The sequence below is a fragment of the Rattus norvegicus genome, chromosome 15, assembly GCF_021556685.1.
Source record: "Rattus norvegicus strain SHRSP/BbbUtx chromosome 15, alternate assembly SHRSP_T2T, whole genome shotgun sequence".
In the NCBI taxonomy this organism is placed as follows: Eukaryota; Metazoa; Chordata; class Mammalia; order Rodentia; family Muridae; genus Rattus; species Rattus norvegicus.
In genome coordinates, this window is record NC_141548.1 from 53,502,522 (window position 1) to 53,521,028 (window position 18,507).

The window sequence follows — 18,507 nt, forward strand, 5'->3', positions numbered from 1 at the left end:
TGTGTGAAACAACTCACGTCTACCGAGTTTTGTCAATGAAGACAATTGTAATGAAAAGGAAGGCAACTCCACTACAAAAAGGAAGCTTCAACAGCTACTTCTTCATCTTCTCTGCATCACAAGCGGGCGTTAGAATAAAGAGAGAAGAACATACGAACTGGAGGGTAGCCAGAGGGCTAGCCTGTAGCTCAGGCGGCAGAGTGCTTGCCTACCATGCAGAGTCTTGACGCCAAATCCCAGTGCCACATAGAGAGTATGGTGGTACTCTCTTGTAGTCCCAGCACTAGGAGGTTGAGGCAGGAGGATCAGAAAAGATAGGTCATCCTTGTCTAATTATACATATATTATAGAGAGACAAGATGTATATATAAACATGAAGACCAAGCTGAGCTATGTAAAACCATGCTTCAAAAATTAAAATATCTATCGTTTATAATCACATTTAAATCATAGTTGGAGCTCAGATAAACCTTCCTAATTCAGCACGGTTTTTAGTTAATATGACAGAGAAAGTGACATAGCTTGTCACAAATGTCTGCCTTCATTCTCATCACTTACATCATCTATGCTATTCACTCTCAGGTGCCTAACCAGATAGAGTAGTAAAGCCACACCTATGAGCCACATCTTAACACTGCTTATGGAATGCTCATGAATATGGGAGAGAAGCTCATCCTATCCTAATGACCTGCAATTTCATAAAAATCACAATGACTATTTGTAGCTACATAGGTTTTCTTCTATCCAAACAGTTATAAATTGTACAACTATCTAACGTTGAATTGCTATCTCTTGTTCTTCTAACTTACAATTCCATGAAAAATAAAATTAGTTAGAATACTGACAGTATTCATTGATACTCTAATAAATATCTTGCTAGATTATTCTCTGAATATAAAACAAAACAAAACCCTAAAGTGAACTATAAAGTATTTGAGGAGTAGTAAAAAGCTCTTGGGGTTAAAGAGATGGTTCAGCACTTACGAACACTGGCTGCTCTTCCAAGAGACCCAGGTTCAATTCCCAGCACCCACACTGATGCTCATAACTGTCTGGACTCCAGTGCCAAGGAAATGGCACTCTTTAGACCTCCAATGGCACTAGGCACGTATGTGGTACATTAACATAACATGCCATTGAAATATCTATGCACATAAAATAAATAATTTTTTTAATTGCCGAAGTTTTTTATTTTCAATAGAAGGCAATTGAAACAGACCCACACCTGGTCAAGATTGGGAGAGTACGAGACTGGAATTCTCAGTCTGAAATGGGACACCTACATCACACCCCTCCTCCCAAGGCTCAGGGGGCACTGCAGAAAAGGGGATGGAAGAGTGTAAGAGCCACAGGCAGAGGATGACCTCACGTGTTCTGTATACAGCAGGGCAGCGGCACATATAAACTCACAGTGTTTGTGACAGCACGCATAAGACCTGTGCGAGCTCAAGCCAGATCAATTCCCACCACCGAGAGAGGAATGGGCCATGTCCCACCTCCAGATGCTGAGCTACTGGCAGCTGATAGCTGCGGATTGATGGAGAATCAGGTTTCTTTAAGAAAACCTGTTGACCCTGGTAAGTTGATCAGACTCTGTAGAAGGCCACACAGCAGAGAATATATGGACAACACAAAACTAGACTTGGGTATTTACAAGGGAGGCGGGGAAGGGAAGAAGAAGAAGGAGGAGGAGGAGGAGGAGGAAGAGGAGGAAGAGGAGGAGGAGGAGGAAGAGGAGGAGGAGGAAGAGGAGGAGGAGGAAGAGGAGGAGGAGGAAGAGGAGGAGGAGGAAGAGGAGGAGGAGGAGGAAGAGGAAGAGGAGGAGGAGGAAGAGGAAGAAGAAGAAGAAGAAGAAGAAGAAGAAGAAGAAGAAGAAGAAGAAGAAGAAGAAGAAGAAGAAGAAGAAGAAAAGGAGGAGGAGGAGACATAAAATTGGGTAGTCAGAGAAAGAGTTGAGCTGGAAGGAGTTGAGGGAGGGTGAGCATGGTCAAACACATTGTATGAACATATCAAAGAATAATAAAAAGGGAAATGAAAAGTTAACATATTGTAATAGAGTATAGTTGGACTATCGACATGGTTGGAGTTTTAGAGTTATAGTATAAAGCTATAATAATCAGGTAGATATGTGCCATAGTTTAAATACACCCTCACCAAAATTTAGAATTTGAGCACCCTTATCTTGTTAATATGGACCCCCTCCTGTGAAATATTCCAAAACTGAAGGAGAGGTTAGCATTACTTTAATGCCAAAGTTAGATAATCATCATTAATTCAAACTACAAATGCCCAATAAACCAGGAATGGATGGGGAGAGACCACAATAGATGTGACACACAAAATGTTCATAGTCACCATTAAGTTTAGTGGTGAAACTAAGTCATTTCCTCTGTGACAGAGAACAGAGGGCGCTTGCTCTTGGCAGTTCTATTTAGCATAGTATTGGGTGTCCCAGTCGAAACCATTAGAGAAGAAGCTACCGGAAGTATGAAAAAAACGCATAAAATCACTTAGGTTCAAAGTCGAGTGCAGGCAAAACCCCTAAACATTCAACAGAAAAACTAGTTGACGGAACAGGAGACACACAAATTCAGAAGAATGCAGAGCTCGCCGACAAAATCTTGACCTAACTGATACTCACAGTGTTTAACCTGGAGCATTTGTCAACATGTACCCCATTTTGAGTCATAGAAAAATTTGAAAACGTAAATCTTATTAAGTGTGCCCTTTGAACAGAAAGTCATCTAAGAAAAACAAAACAACAACAAAAACAGTGCAAACAGGAGTTAGGCAAAGTATCCATACTTGAAAATTAAAATACTTTGACAACTCGTTAGTCACACAACAAACTGGAAATAATTTACACTAAGGCATCACAACAGTGGTTTTCTGGAAGATTGTGTGTGTTGTGTTTTATAAAAAGATAAGCCAGTGATATGTTTGTAGGAGGTGTGGTGTGGTGTTGGGGAAGGGAGGTGCCTCTGCGGGTCCATGCTGAGGAATCCTTTCCCACCCGAGGTATCAGCCACAGTATAGTATAGAATAGAGTTTATTTAAGGCATGGGGAGGGGGGAGTAGGAGCAAGAGAAGAGAAGAGAGCAAGAGAGTGAGGAGGGGCAAGCAGCACTGTTTATAGTGAGTCAGGTTCATATGGCTGTTGCCAAGTAACTGTGGGGCGGAGCCTAGACAAAATGCCAACAACGTGGGACTGTGACTTCTTTTCAGTTCCTCCCTTTGTGTTGGAAAATAACTCCCTGTAAAACTTGGCCAGCAGTAGTGGCGTGTTATCCCATGGAACACAGCAAAGGTGTCCGGATCCTCAGAGGCGAGAGCTCATGCAGCTTTTCCGGTGACTTAAGAACACCAAATTTTTAAAGACTCACAGGGAGGATCTGAGGTACTTTAAATTAGAATCGTCCCCGCTGGCTCAGGCAGGTGAACACTCACTCCGAGTTAGTAGTGTGGTTTTGGTGTGTAGCCTTGTTGAAGGAAGTCCGTCACTGGAGGCGGAGTTAGTAGTGTGGTTTTGGTGTGTAGCCTTGTTGAAGGAAGTCCGTCACTGGAGGCGGGCTTTGAGCATCCACAGCCTCCACCGGCTTCCAGTTCGCTCCTCCGGTGTAATGTTTGTGGTTGAGGTTATGACTTCTTCAGTTTCCTGCTCCTGCCACCGGGCCTCTCACTCTGGCGTGATGGATACTAAAACCATAAGCCCAAATGAACTCTCTCTTCCTCCAGTTCCCTTTGGCCGTGGTGTTTTGTCCCCGCAACAGAGGAGTAACTAATATCCAACTAATAGGCTAGCCTGATGGAGGGGCAGAGGGACCACGACTGCATGTGCTGACAATGACCAAGCATCTTCCAACAGCATGAGTTTTCTTTGCTGCCAGTCCCTCTGTGTTTTCAGATAATCCATTTCAGTTGTTAGACGTCTTCAGCTATGCACGGGACAAGCCAACAAACCCAAACTCTCCAGTTCAAAGAACCCGAGGTAATGGTACATTATTTCGACCCTGACATGAGGAAAATGGCCTTTTGTGCAGAACAGATAACTAGAATAGAGCCTAGTATCCTAAAACAGCTTGTTGTTGTAATAAATATCATTAAGGGGCTGAAGGGATGGCTCAGTGGTTAGGGGTATGTACTCTCCAGAGGACTCACATCTGGCAGCCAAAGTGCTTGACTCTAGAAAGATCCAATACCTCTGGCCTGTGCTAGCACATGCATTCTTGTGCATACACCCCCTTACACACACACACACACACACACACACACACACACACACATTTGTGTAATTTTAAACATAGAATAAATCTTTTAAAAAGCAGTGGTAAGTCTGGAGAAATTGTTCAGTGGTTAACAGCACTTGAAGGTTGTGCTTGCAGGGTTTCAAAACACCCACTAGGGACATACCTGTGAGTCCAGTTCCAGGGAATCTGATGCAGCCTTCTGACTTCCTCAGGCACAGGGCACACACATGGCACACATACATGCATGTAGGCAAAACATCCATACACATCAAATAAAATCATGATTTTTCAAAACTTGTAGATGAGCATTAAAAACGAGCAGTGGTATTGTGGTGTAGCCTGCAAACGCCTGGCCGAGAGAACTCATCAGTGCAGGCTGTAAGCACACTATGACTGTTGGTGATGGATGAAAGCCAGGGTTGAAGATGTCTTGGGAACTGGAGGAGACTGAGTGGCCAGGGCTGGAAGGATAGCAGTAAAACACTTGCTTGTCTGGGCATGGAATGTTGAAAGAGTAACTGTGTGAGGAGTCTGCCTACACAGGTGTCTGGGAAGAGTGTGTCACCTGAACTTCTGTCCTTGTCTCTGAAAAACTATGAGCGAGAGAAATGAGCTAAATAGAGTCTAGGTGCAAACAAACAGGATTTCCTGGCCTTGAAATAAAATGGCTCAATCTCAAGAACCCAATCTAATGTTTTGATATAAAAAACATAGAAATTAATGTTTCTGAGAACATGAGGGTTACTATAAAGACATGCCCAGAGTACTGGCTAGTTCTTTGCTTTTTTTGCATTTTGTTTTTTGTTCTTTTTTGGGGGGGTGTTTTTTATTCATTTTTTTGTTGTTTGTTTGTTTTTGGACAGCCTGATATAAGCTGGGTTGTCTAGGAAGAGGAAGATGAGAAAATTCCTCCATCAGATTGGCATGAAGGCACCCTGTGGGGCATTTTCCTGATAAAGGATTGGTGTGGGAGGGTTCAGGCCATTATGGGCAATGTCATCCCTGAGCAGGAGGTCCTGGATTGTATGAGAAAGGTAGCTGAGCAAGACAGGGAAACCAGCCAGCATCTCCATGGTCTCTGCTTCAGTACCTGCCTCTAGGTTCCTGCCTTGCTTATGTTTCTTCCTTGAATTGATTAATGGACAGTGATGTGATGATTCAGGGCCATCGTTTGGTATAAGCACTTTGGTTGACCTGTGAGCTAAATCTGTGGTTTGTCTAACTGATGCAGTTACTGGTTTCAAATGAGAATTGCCCCTAAGATTGTAATTGGTTTTGACATCATGATACAGGTTGGTGTGGAAAGCCACAATAACATTCGTCACCACAAGATGGCGCTGGCTTCCGCCGCGCCAGCCCAACTTCCTTTCAGGAAGTTAGCTGTGTGCACATGTGCAAGAGTGTCTTCGTGCCAGGTCTTTGCCCACTCCGGGGCGTGCCTATGAGATCATGGGTAAGCGACTGATCAGGTGTGGATGCGCCGCGCTAGGGTGTATATAAGCTGCGCATGCTGGGGCCCCGGGTTCTCCTCTTCAAGATGTAATAAACACTTTGCTGCAGAAGGATCCTGGTGTCTGCGCGTGTGTTCCTGCTGGCGAGACGATAGCGCGGGACATATGGTGCCGAAACCCGGTAAAAACGCCTCACCATCGCCGGCGCCAAGGAGAGCCTCCGCTCGCGGAGAGGATTCAGAACTGCAGTGTCTAGGGTAAGCTCTGAGAGATATGTTTGGTCTTGATCTCTTTCACTTCTCTCCCCCATTAGAAGATGTGGCGGAGCCTTTTGTTATCGTTTTAGCAGCCCTCATTTTTTCTCTTTTGGTTTTTGATTTTGCGGCCACTGCTAGGCACCGTCAGAAGTCGTGCCTAGAAGATGGGAAATGCCGCCCGACAGTGATAGCAGGACAGGGAGTGCTAGGGGAGTTACAAGACAGCATGTCAGAAACAGAGAGGGATAAAAGATTAAAGAACCCAAAGAAAAAAGGTACAAGTAAGAAAACAGACCCTTCCAAAGACTTCAGATCTGAGGAAGCAAGAGATAGGGGAAAAGACGCCCTGGGAGAGAAATAGAGAAAGGAGAAGAAAGCTCTGAAAAGGAAAAGCCTTTATCTGGTAAAGGAGTTAGAGGCTTTGGAGCTTGATAGTTCAGAAACAGACGAGCTTAGCCCCTCTGAGGAAGAGGATTTAGAAGATGAGGCAACTCGCTATGAAGAAGAAAGATATGGGCCTAGGTGGAGAGCCACTGTGAAGAAACCGAAAGTTATGGATCCTTTGTGGGCAAGGCTGGTAATTTTGTTTAAACTACACAGAGTCATACTGATCAGATTTGATAGAAGTAGACCGCCTGAAATTTATTCAGGAGAATCAAACAAAAGGATATCTCAATTCTAAACTTTTGTCTTCAGAGTTGTAGTGTTTCACTTCCATACCATTTGTGAATGTCAGTCGTGCTGCTCAGATATCCTGTAATATATCTCAGTATCTTACAGGAATTTGGTTTCAACACGTTGATGGACTAGTCCAGGAATTGAGACAATCCATCGTCCATATCAACTCCACTCGAGTGGATGGTCACCGTGGAAGTGGTAGGAAAGGGGAAATCCTACCTCCCTGCTGACTCCTATTGGAATGTGGGTCCCTTTCGTGGAACACCATCTAGTTTTTTCCCTCTTTGTCTATTGTCTGTCCTTGGTGCACCAAGCTGTCCATGTCTGTCAGTTTATGTCTGTGGTTTTTGTTTCTTGTTGCTTAAATGGTTTATGTTTCATGTTCAAAAGAGAAAATGGTAAAAACTTTATCTGCCAGTCGTTCACACCTTGATTTGGTTTTAACTCGTTTCAAAAAAAGGAACAAATGAATAAAAAGCAGTTTCAATCAGCCCTTGGAGCCCTGTACCTGTAGCCAGGTGTCTAGGTCAGCTGGAGAAGCTGCCCAGGGGTGAGCGTCTGCATGAGCAGATTATTAGACTCAACAGGTGACAAGGTGCTTCTCTTAAAATCATAGCTAAAAAGGTAAAAATGGTGCTTGGTCTAAATATTAAAGATATGTGTAGCCACTTCAATTTTGTTTCTGACTGGTTCTAAATGTATAAATATGCTCTACATGCCTTGGGTATGGACTATTGGCTTTTAAGTTATTAGATATGGTTAAAAAGATGTAACATTGGTAACAGAAAGTTGGCTTAAAACTGGTAATTTGGATAGAGTCATTCTAGACAACATGTGGCATGAGCCAACCTAGGGAAACAGGTCTAAATTGAGACAATATTTTTATGGAACTCTTAGAAACCAGGCTTCTAAAAGAATTTAGAATGTCTCTTTGTTGAGGTATTGGAGACTACACCGTCGTGCGTTCATATGTAGGGATTGGCAGTCAAACTTTGTAACATGAAGGATAGACTTGGTGTTTTGGAGACTAGATTTTGGAGACTAGATTGTTGGAGGTTGAGTTTTGCTTTCCAAAGTTGTGGTTTGCCCTGAAGTTACTGTATTTTGATGCTAATTCCACTGCCCCAAGAACAGCTGCCTAGTCAAGTACTCAGAACTCAGGTGACCTTGTGGTTGTGCTCTGTTGTTACAAGGAGAACTTAAGGATTGTGATTAAGGATTGCCAGTGTTACATTGACTAACTCAAACTTATTTGTAATTAAGAAAAAATCAAACAGGTAGAGATTGTTACAGGATTTACGAAGAATTGATGAGGTTTTGGAACTTGTGAGAGCATTACAGCCAGTTTGTTTACTCCAACTGCCATTTCAAGATAGATTTAGAGGATTGATTTTGAGTTTTCATTTCGTGAGCTTGCTTATAATTTTAGAGAGCCCATAAAGTGATATCATTAAAAATTTTTACAAAAGAATGGCTAATAGCCTTATATTATGTAATTTTGTTGCTTCTTCAATGTAAGAAGTTAGAACTTTAAATCTTTCAGTATATATGGAAATTTTTACTACAAACCTTTGCTCTCAAAATGAGCTTTAATATTTGGGGAGTAGCTGTTGCACTACTCCAGAAAAGAATATTTAAAACTAATTTTAAGCTTCTAAGGATATGTTAGTTGGCTAAGTACCTCACCTTACCAGAGGTCTTAACTTTGTCATCCTCATTAGAGATAAAGCTTCAGTTGTGTTAATACAAAATTGTAGGCTAGAGTCATAGAAGTATTTTAAAAAGAAACTGTAAATTTGTACATGCAACCCATAGAAAATGCGCGTAGTTTATTTATAGGTGGTTCATCTAGTGAAAAGGCTACATATATGATTAGATCACTTGTTTATTCTCTTGAGTTTCTGTTGCTTCAGCACAGATTATTAAATTCCATGCTTTAGCCACTGTTTTTAAATCAAGCTTTCAATTCACATACTGATAGCCAATGTGTGGCTTGTGGTTTACAATCGATTTCAATTACTTAATGCTTTACTAGAGACAAGTTTTCTACATGAAATCAGTGAGTGATGATTTCAGTGTGAATCGTCTGACAACTCACTGTCCTTTCAGTGCTCTGGCTCAGACAACTAAACAAAACCATAGACCCAGCTCTTTGAAAATGGTAATGGAGTTGATATGAAAAGAGGAAGACTCCATTTGCTTACTTTCAATTCCCAGCCTCACCCTGCTAGCTCAGGGATTTCTAGTAAGACTGAAATTGGACAATATTTACAAGATTTGACATTTCTAATTAATGCTTATGTTTAGGTAAATAAAGTTTGTGAGGAGCTAGAGAGATGGCTTAGTGGTTAAGAACACTAAGTACTGTTCCTTTATAGGACATTTAATAACTCAAACTGGATTGCCTGGACCCCTTAATGAGGGAGGACAATGATACTAGACAGTTTGTATCTTAATAAATAAAAAGGGGGAGTTATATCCCTGTATGCTATGTATGCTATACAATTATTTAATAATACTCCTTTTATTTCCAATTTTAAAATTTGGGTGCCAAGGAACACTCTAAGTGTTTATGGCACCCTACAACTAGGCATACTTCTGCCTAGGTGAAATAGAAAGATGCACGTATTGGCATGATCCTGTTCAGATATTTTATATGGGGAGAGGGAATGTTTGTGTTTTTTCTACAGGATGCTACAAGAGTATGCCAGCTGCCAGAAGTGGTTGGTGAGACTTGCTGATCCTGGTTGCATGAAGATTCAGCTCTCGTGGTTCGGGTCCCTGGAGTCATTCCTCTGCCCTGAGAGGAAGATGGAAGATTCCCCCTCATCTTTTGTCATCACAGATTTTGGCATTGCTGCAGTCAGTGTTACCGCTGCGTGTGTCCCGTCCCACTGTGGCCTACGCTCAGACCCTCTGTACACTGCTGCTTGCTGGAGAAGACTGGACTCCATTACCCTTGCCCCCCTCATTCCCCTGGCGACTCTTGCTGCCTTAACTGGTGTTGTCATTTTGCAGTCTATAGCTTCACAGGAATGCTACCTGCGTGAAGCTGCTGTGGACTGGGGAACTCTGCCCTGGTTCTGCAGATCGCAGACATGGTTCTCTTGCCTGCTGGTTGTTCCAGAGAAGAATGGCTGATCCTGAACTGTCCTGGGAAAGACCTTGTTACTTTCGCTGCTATTGTAGCAGCCATTACTGCTGCAGCCATTGTGTCTGCAGTGTCTGGAGTTACCCTCCCTCAATCTATTGTTAGGCAAGCACAATGAGTGAACTTTTTGGAGTAGTTACTAACAATTGAGAATTCTAAATTTTATTATAAGAGCAGCTTGACTACGGCCCTTGGTGGTAACAGTTGAGGAGAACCAGATGAGGTGCCCACTACTTATCGGGAGTGGCTCTGTTTGGTGCAGCCCTATGCTGTGGATTAGTGTTCATGCTATGGTTGGTTTGCAAACTCAGATCTCAACAGAAACGTAAAAAGGTCGTTATCACTCAAGCACTTGTGGCCATTGAACAAGGGGTGTCCCCTGGAATTTGGTTAATTAGTCGGCATCTGAGTTCTCTGCTCTTGCACCCCATGGATTTGTGGATCCATTACACTGGGATGAGAGAGACTCAATGATTCTTTGATCAGCCCTTCTACATCGCTGAGGTTTCCTCATTGTACGCGATAGGGTGATCATGATTTCCCCACTAACTCATTTTCTGGCTGGCCTCTTTTATAGAGTTCGCCCTAGGTTGTTTAGCAGTTACTGTCACACAGCACTGCGGTATCCCAAGACGGGCAACTTTCCTCACGCACAGACCAATCTAAGACACGGGACCCTGTGGCGATAGGGTTACCCTACGACGCATAAGGCTGTGACATAGAGGAACGACCTAAGACAGGAGCCACAGGAGATGGATGTAACTGCAGGGACCTAGACCAGTCTCATACGAGTAAAACAATAAGGGGGAGATGTAGAAAGCTGCAATAACATTCGCCACCACAAGATGGCGCTGGCTTCCACTGCGCCCCACATGAAAAGCCAGGATAGCATTCACCATTACAAGATGGCGCTGGGGGCTCTCCTTAAGATTGAATAAAAGTTTTGGCTGCAGCAAGGATTCGTATGTCCCTGCGTGTTTTCTTGCTGGCGAGAGGTCGCAAGGGACATCTGGTGCCGAGAACCCGGGATAAAAAATGCCACACCATCGCCAGGCACCGAGAGGGGGTCCTCCGTCTGCGGAGAGAATCCAGAAGCTGCAGGAATTAAGGATGCTACAAGAGTGTGCCAGCAGCCTGAGTGGTTGCTGAGACTTGCTGATCCTGGTTGCATAAAGATTCAGCTCTCTTTCCTAGTTGCTGCCGTCGCAGAGTGCTCATGGGCAGCACCCTGCGAACAAACTTGAGCCTTGGGACCACAGGTAAGACCACCTTCTCTGCTGCAAGTGACCTGCCTGGTGAACTCGGGACACACAGAGGCAGAATTCCTCTAGGACCGGCACTCCCTGTGTTTACCGGGAGTCCCACACCTGCAGATCCTGGCCCGCAGCAGCTCACTGCTCCCAGACCCCGTGGGAGAGAGACCTCACCGCCTGGTCAGGTGGGCACTCCTGAGGCTGCAGAGCGGAAGAGACCACCAACACTGCCCACCCCTGCCCACATCCCTGGCCCAAGAGGAAACTGTATAAGGCCTCTGGGTTCCCATGGGGGAGGCCCAGGAGCGGCAGGACCCCTGCGCCTGAGACACCGCCGGAACCTGAAGGAACAGACCGGATAAACAGTTCTCTGCACCCAAATCCCGTGGGAGGGAGAGCTAAACCTTCAGAGAGGCAGACACGCCTGGGAAACCAGAAGAGACTGCACGCTGCACACATTACTGATTCCAGAGGAAAACACCAAACTCCATCTGGAACCCTGGTGCACTGAAGCTCCCGGAAACGGTGGCGCAGATCTTCCTGGTTGCTGCCGCTGCAGAGAGCTCGTGGGCGGGGAGCACCCCGCGAGCAAACTTGAGCTTGGGACCACAGGTAAGACCAACTTTTCTGCTGCAAGAAAGCTGCCTGGTGAACTCAAGACACAGGCCCACAGGAACAGCTGAAGACCTGTAGAGAGGAAAAACTACACGCCCGAAAGCAGAACACTCTGTCCCCATAACAGGTTGAAAGAAAACAGGAAAACAGGTCTACAGCACTCCTGACACACAGGCTTATAGGACAGTCTAGCCACTGTCAGAAATAGCAGAACAAAGCAACACTAGAGATAATCTGATGGCGAGAGGCAAGCGCAGGAACCCAAGCAACAGAAACCAAGACTACATGGCACCATCGGAGCCCAATTCTCCCATCAAAACAAACATGGAATATCCAAACACACCAGAAAAGCAAGATCTAGTTTCAAAATCATATTTGATCATGATGCTGGAGGACTTCAAGAAAGACGTGAAGAACTCCCTTAGAGAACAAGTAGAAGCCTACAGAGAGGAATTGCAAAAATCTCTGAAAGAATTCCAGGAAATCATAAATAAACAAGTAGAAGCCCATAGAGAGGAGTCAAAAAATCCCTGAAAGAATTCCAGGAAAACACAATGAAACAGTTGAAGGAATTAAAAATGGAAATAGAAGCAATCAAGAAAGAACACATGGAAACAACCCTGGATATAGAAAACCAAAAGAAGAGACAAGGAGCTGTAGATACAAGCTTCACCAACAGAATACAAGAGATGGAAGAGAGAATCTCAGGAGCAGAAGATTCCATAGAAATCATTGACTCAACTGTCAAAGATAATGTAAAGCAGAAAAAGCTACTGGTCCAAAACATACAGGAAATCCAGGACTCAATGAGAAGATCAAACCTAAGGATAATAGGTATAGAAGAGAGTGAAGACTCCCAGCTCAAAGGACCAGTAAATATCTTCAACAAAATCATAGAAGAAAACTTCCCTAACCTAAAAAAAGAGATACCCATAGGCATACAAGAAGCCTACAGAACTCCAAATAGATTGGACCAGAAAAGAAACACCTCCCATCACATAATAGTCAAAACACCAAACGCACAAAATAAAGAAAGAATATTAAAAGCAGTAAGGGAAAAAGGTCAAGTAACATATAAAGGCAGACCTATCAGAATCACACCAGACTTTTCGCCAGAAACTATGAAGGCCAGAAGATCCTGGACAGATGTCATACAGAATACAGGTTACTGTATCCTGCAAAACTCTCAATTAACATAGATGGAGAAACCAAGATATTCCATGACAAAACCAAATTTACACAATATCTTTCTACAAATCCAGCACTACAAAGGATAATAAATGGTAAAGCCCAACATAAGGAGGCAAGCTATACCCTAGAAGAAGCAAGAAACTAATTGTCTTGGCAACAAAACAATGAAAAAAAAAGCACACAAACATAACCTCACATCCAAATATGAATATAACAGGAAGCAATAATCACTATTCCTTAATATCTCTCAACATCAATGGCCTCAACTCCCCAATAAAAAGACATAGATTAACAAACTGGATATGCAATGAGGACCCTGCATTCTGCTGCCTACAGGAAACACACCTCAGAGACAAAGACAGACATTACCTCAGAGTGAAAGGCTGGAAAACAACTTTCCAAGCAAATGGTCAGAAGAAGCAAGCTGGAGTAGCCATTCTAATATCAAATAAAATCAATTTTCAACTAAAAGTCATCAAAAAAGATAAGGAAGGACACTTCATATTCATCAAAGGAAAAATCCACCAAGATGAACTCTCAATCCTAAATATCTATGCCCCAAATACAAGGGCACCTACATATGTAAAAGAAACCTTACTAAAGCTCAAAGCACACATTGCACCTCACACAATAATAGTGGGAGATTTCAACACCCCACTCTCATCAATGGACAGATCATGGAAACAGAAATTAAACAGTGATGTCGACAGACTAAGAGAAGTCATGAGCCAAATGGACTTAACGGATATTTATAGAACATTCTATCCTAAAGCAAAAGGATATACCTTCTTCTCAGCTCCTCATGGTACTTTCTCCAAAATTGACCATATAATTGGTCAAAAAACGGGCCTCAACAGGTACAGAAAGATAGAAATAATCCCATGCGTGCTATCGGACCACCACGGCCTAAAACTGGTCTTCAATAACAATAAGGGAAGAATGCCCACATATACGTGGGAATTGAACAATGCTCTACTCAATGATAACCTGGTCAAGGAAGAAATAAAGAAAGAAATTAAAAACTTTTTAGAATTTAATGAAAATGAAGGTACAACATACCCAAACTTACGGGACACAATGAAAGCTGTGCTAAGAGGAAAACTCATAGTGCTGAGTGCCTGCAGAAAGAAACAGGAAAGAGCATATGTCAGCAGCTTGACAGCACACCTAAAAGCTCTAGAACAAAAAGAAGCAAATACACCCAGGAGGAGTAGAAGGCAGGAAATAATCAAACTCAGAGCTGAAATCAACCAAGTAGAAACAAAAAGGACCATAGAAAGAATCAACAGAACCAAAAGTTGGTTCTTTGAGAAAATCAACAAGATAGATAAACCCTTAGCCAGACTAACGAGAGGACACAGAGAGTGCGTCCAAATTAACAAAATCAGAAATGAAAAGGGAGACATAACTACAGATTCAGAGGAAATTCAAAAAGTCATCAGATCTTACTATAAAACCTATATTCAACAAAATTTGAAAATCTTCAGGAAATGGACAATTTCCTAGACAGATACCAGGTATCGAAGTTAAATCAGGAACAGATAAACCAGTTAAACAACCCCATAATTCCTAAGGAAATAGAAGCAGTCATTAAAGGTCTCCCAACCAAAAAGAGCCCAGGTCCAGACGGGTTTAGTGCAGAATTCTATCAAACCTTCATAGAAGACCTCATACCAATATTATACAAACTATTCCACAAAATTGAAACAGATGGATCACTACCGAATTCCTTCTATGAAGCCACAATTACTCTTATACCTAAACCACAAAAGACCCAAGAAAGAAAGAGAACTTCAGACCAATTTCCCTTATGAATATCGACGTAAAAATACTCAATAAAATTCTGGCAAACCGAATCCAAGAGCACATCAAAACAATCCTCCACCATGATCAAGTAGGCTTCATCCCAGGCATGCAGGGATGGTTTAATATAAGGAAAACCATCAACGTGATCCATTATATAAACAAACTGAAAGAACAAAACCACATGATCATTTCATTAGATCCTGAGAAAGCATTTGACAAAATTCAACACCCCTTCATGATAAAAGTCCTGGAAAGAATAGGAATTCAAGGCCCATACCTAAACATAGTAAAAGCCATATACAGCAAACCAGTTGCTAACATTAAACTAAATGGAGAGAAACTTGAAGCAATCCCACTAAAATCAGGGACTAGACAAGGCTGCCCACTCTCTCTCTACTTATTCAATATAGTTCTTGAAGTTCTAGCCAGAGCAATCAGACAACAAAAGGAGGTCAAGGGGATACAGATCGGAAAAGAAGAAGTCAAAATATCACTATTTGCAGATGATATGATAGTATATTTAAGTGATCCCAAAAGTTCTACCAGAGAACTACGAAAGCTGATAAACAACTTCAGCAACGTGGCTGGGTATAAAATTAACTCAAATAAATCAGTAGGCTTCCTCTACACAAAAGAGAAACTAGCCGAGAAAGAAATTAGGGAAACGACACCCTTCATAATAGACCCAAATAATATAAAGTACCTCGGAGTGACTTTAACAAAGCAAGTAAAAGATTTGTACAATAAGAACTTCAAGACACTGAAGAAAGAAATTGAAGAAGACCTCAGAAGATGGAAAGATCTCCCATGCTCATGGATTGGCAGGATTAATAGAGTAAAAATGGCCATTTTACCAAAAGCGATCTACAGATTCAATGCAATCCCCATCAAAATACCAATCCAATTCTTCAAAGAGTTAGACAGAACAATCAAATTCATCTGGAATAACAAAAAACGCAGGATAGCTAAAACTATCCTCAACAATAAAAGGACAATACTGATGGGAGCCTCCAACTCATCTGGCTCTGTTTTCAGTTTAATCCTCATGAACTTGTAGAAAGCAGTACTTAAGGTAGAGAAGCTTGCAATTCTAAAACCTGTTTCAGCCAAAGTGCAGCAGACTCCACCCCCTCCAGCCCTCAATGCTCACATTCATTCCCAAGGATCAGATTCCTCGCTACTGCTGGCAAGAACCACACAGGGACAAACACCACCACCCTTATGATCTTGGCCTTTTGGACTGCTGGTCATCTCATCCAGCTGCTCCAGTGGACTGAAACTACTCCTTAGCTAAGGACTCCAACACTTCCATCTTGCCAGAACGCCATCCCTATATTTGCTTGGCTCTTTGTAGCTCATTTTCCCTCGTGGGTATTCCTGTAATCCTTCATGTAATCCCATGAAGCTCCTTGGGTCTGTCTTCTCCTTGTCCCTCACCCTTCTCAGCCCCACCCACTTCCCTCTACTTCCCAGCCTTAATTGCATGACTAGTGAGCAGCTGCACCCTTTTATCTTCATCGCACAGCTTGGCCAGAGGGCAGCCAGCGCTCTAGCTAAGCTGTGCTCTGTCTGCTTCACACATGCTCCCGCTGGGTTGCTGTTCACTGAAAAAGCAGCCTTAGCAGCTCAGCAGGAGCTTTCAACATGGGTCACCTAAAACCATCAAAACACAAGTATTCATTAGGACTCATGACAGTAGCAAAATTACGGTCATGAAGTAGCAACAGAAAATATTATGGAGAACAACATGGAGAACTGTATTAAGCGGTCTCAGCATTAGGAATATCGAGAACCACTGACTCAGCTTCAGCCCAATATCTGCCATCTGAATATTTACCCTTCTCGGCCTCATTCACTCCCCACTCTTCCGATTCTTGCCCTGTATCTCCCTCTGTTCATTAGCCCTAAATCACATCCCTCCCCCACTTTCTCTAAAACACCAGAAGTGATTGGAAGAAAACATCCATATTGTTCCACTACCACACTGCTCTGCCCTCCAGGCTCTACTGGACCGACTAAGCTGGTGGCCCTTAAGGCTGGAGTCAGTTTGACCCACCTCAAGCATCTCATCATCTCCTGGACAACAGATCGACTCCTCTCCCATATCATAAGTTTTTCTTCTGAATCATTTCCACACATTCATTAAAGTTCAAGAGTTTGTTTTCAAGTCTCCAGGCTCCCTGCTTCCCAACCGTTTAGAAGAGAAATGCGATTTCTTCATCCACGGTTGGTTTTCCCCGAGCCTTTAGCTGCAGCACAGCAAGAGAAATTAAATGAACCTGCTAGTACCCTAGCAGAGTACAGTGCAGCCAAATAAAGAGCACTAGGTTGTGTCAGTTTTGTTACCTTTGGGTCCGTCCCTATGTGTTGGGGGTAGGACAGATGGCTTAAGGGTCTTTGTGCACCTAGAAGACAGGTATCTAACTGCACTTAATCTTGGTGGCTTGGACTGGCCCTTGCTAGACTGGGCTTCTGTGCCTCTCCCTCGTCCTCAGTTATCAATGTGGTCCTTTCCTTGACTCAGAATTTCTAGGCCTCCAGGTTGCCCGTCCTTGAGTCTCTTCTCTCTTCCGTTCTCTCCTGAAGCTTGCTCATCCACGAGTGTCCCCTAGGCAGGCTGCCTGGGTGTCGTGACATCACAGCGATTCGATTTCTGTTCTGTACTGTGCCTTCCATTCACGTATTACCTTTCTCCATTTTGAGTTCTCTCCCGTGTCTTACATACTATTCAGCTTACTTGGCTATATTTAATTAATATGTATTAGTACCATGTGCACCAGAAGGCAGGACTTTAACCTATTGCCTCGTCAGCGGCTTCTCTGTTGTCCGGATGGGCACATCTCACAAAATGAGGATTCAGTGTATATTTGTAAGATTTCTTGGATAATCACCTATCAATAGTCAGGTGGTTCACTGATAGGGAGAAATCCAAACATGCCTCAGGCCTGCAGGTGTAGCCTTTCTTTATTATAATGGCTTGGCATTCTGTAGTCTAAGAACCAATCAGCTCTGCTTGGTAGTTCTAGAACCATCTACCAGCAGGTCATCTGATGAGGGGGCTTTCTGAATGGATCAGGACTTCAGATATCTCCCCCTCCTCAGGCATCTCTCTACTTGGTATTTGGGGTGACGTGTTGGTGGGGGGGGGCAAGATTATACATAAGTCTGGCCCAGCCTTTAAGACCTTGTGCTTCTGAAAGCAAGAAGGTAGCGTCCCTATAGGCCTCTGGTCGGCCAGGAGGCCTCCTCAGTAAGTCTTTGGCAGGCTCGGATGTCCTGGGTGTGTAGAGCTAGGGCTATGCTGTTCGAGCCCTTCCGTTTTCCTTTTTAACTTTTTATTGATTCTTTGTAGATTTCACATCATGCACCACAGTCCTGCTCTTTTCTCCCCTCACAACCTCCTCCCCCAAACAAACCAGCCCCCGCCATAGTTTAAAAAAATAAAGCATAGAAAACATCTCATTGTGAAAGCTGTAGAATGTCACACTGTGCCCCACAGTGTACTACTTTGCACACACTCCTGTTCCTCACCATTAGGACTCCTCCTGTTATCCTGTTGCTTCTCTGTGTCAAGGAGATCCTGCAGCTTTGGAACAGCAGGATTGGCCCTTTCAAGCATCCCAACAATTCCTCAATGATAAAGATTTTGGGGTGGACCAATTCAGACCCGGATTGTGGGCCTGTGTGGTAGGCTCTCCCTTAATTGCACCACCAGGACAAGCTCTCCAGCACTGCTCTGGATTGGTCAGCTCTCCTACTAGCCAGCTCCACTCTGCTGCCCAGTAAAGGTGTGGGGCTCACTCTCCCAAGTGCTGCAGCCCTTAGGAGGCTGGCCCAGCTTCCCCATGTTCACCATTA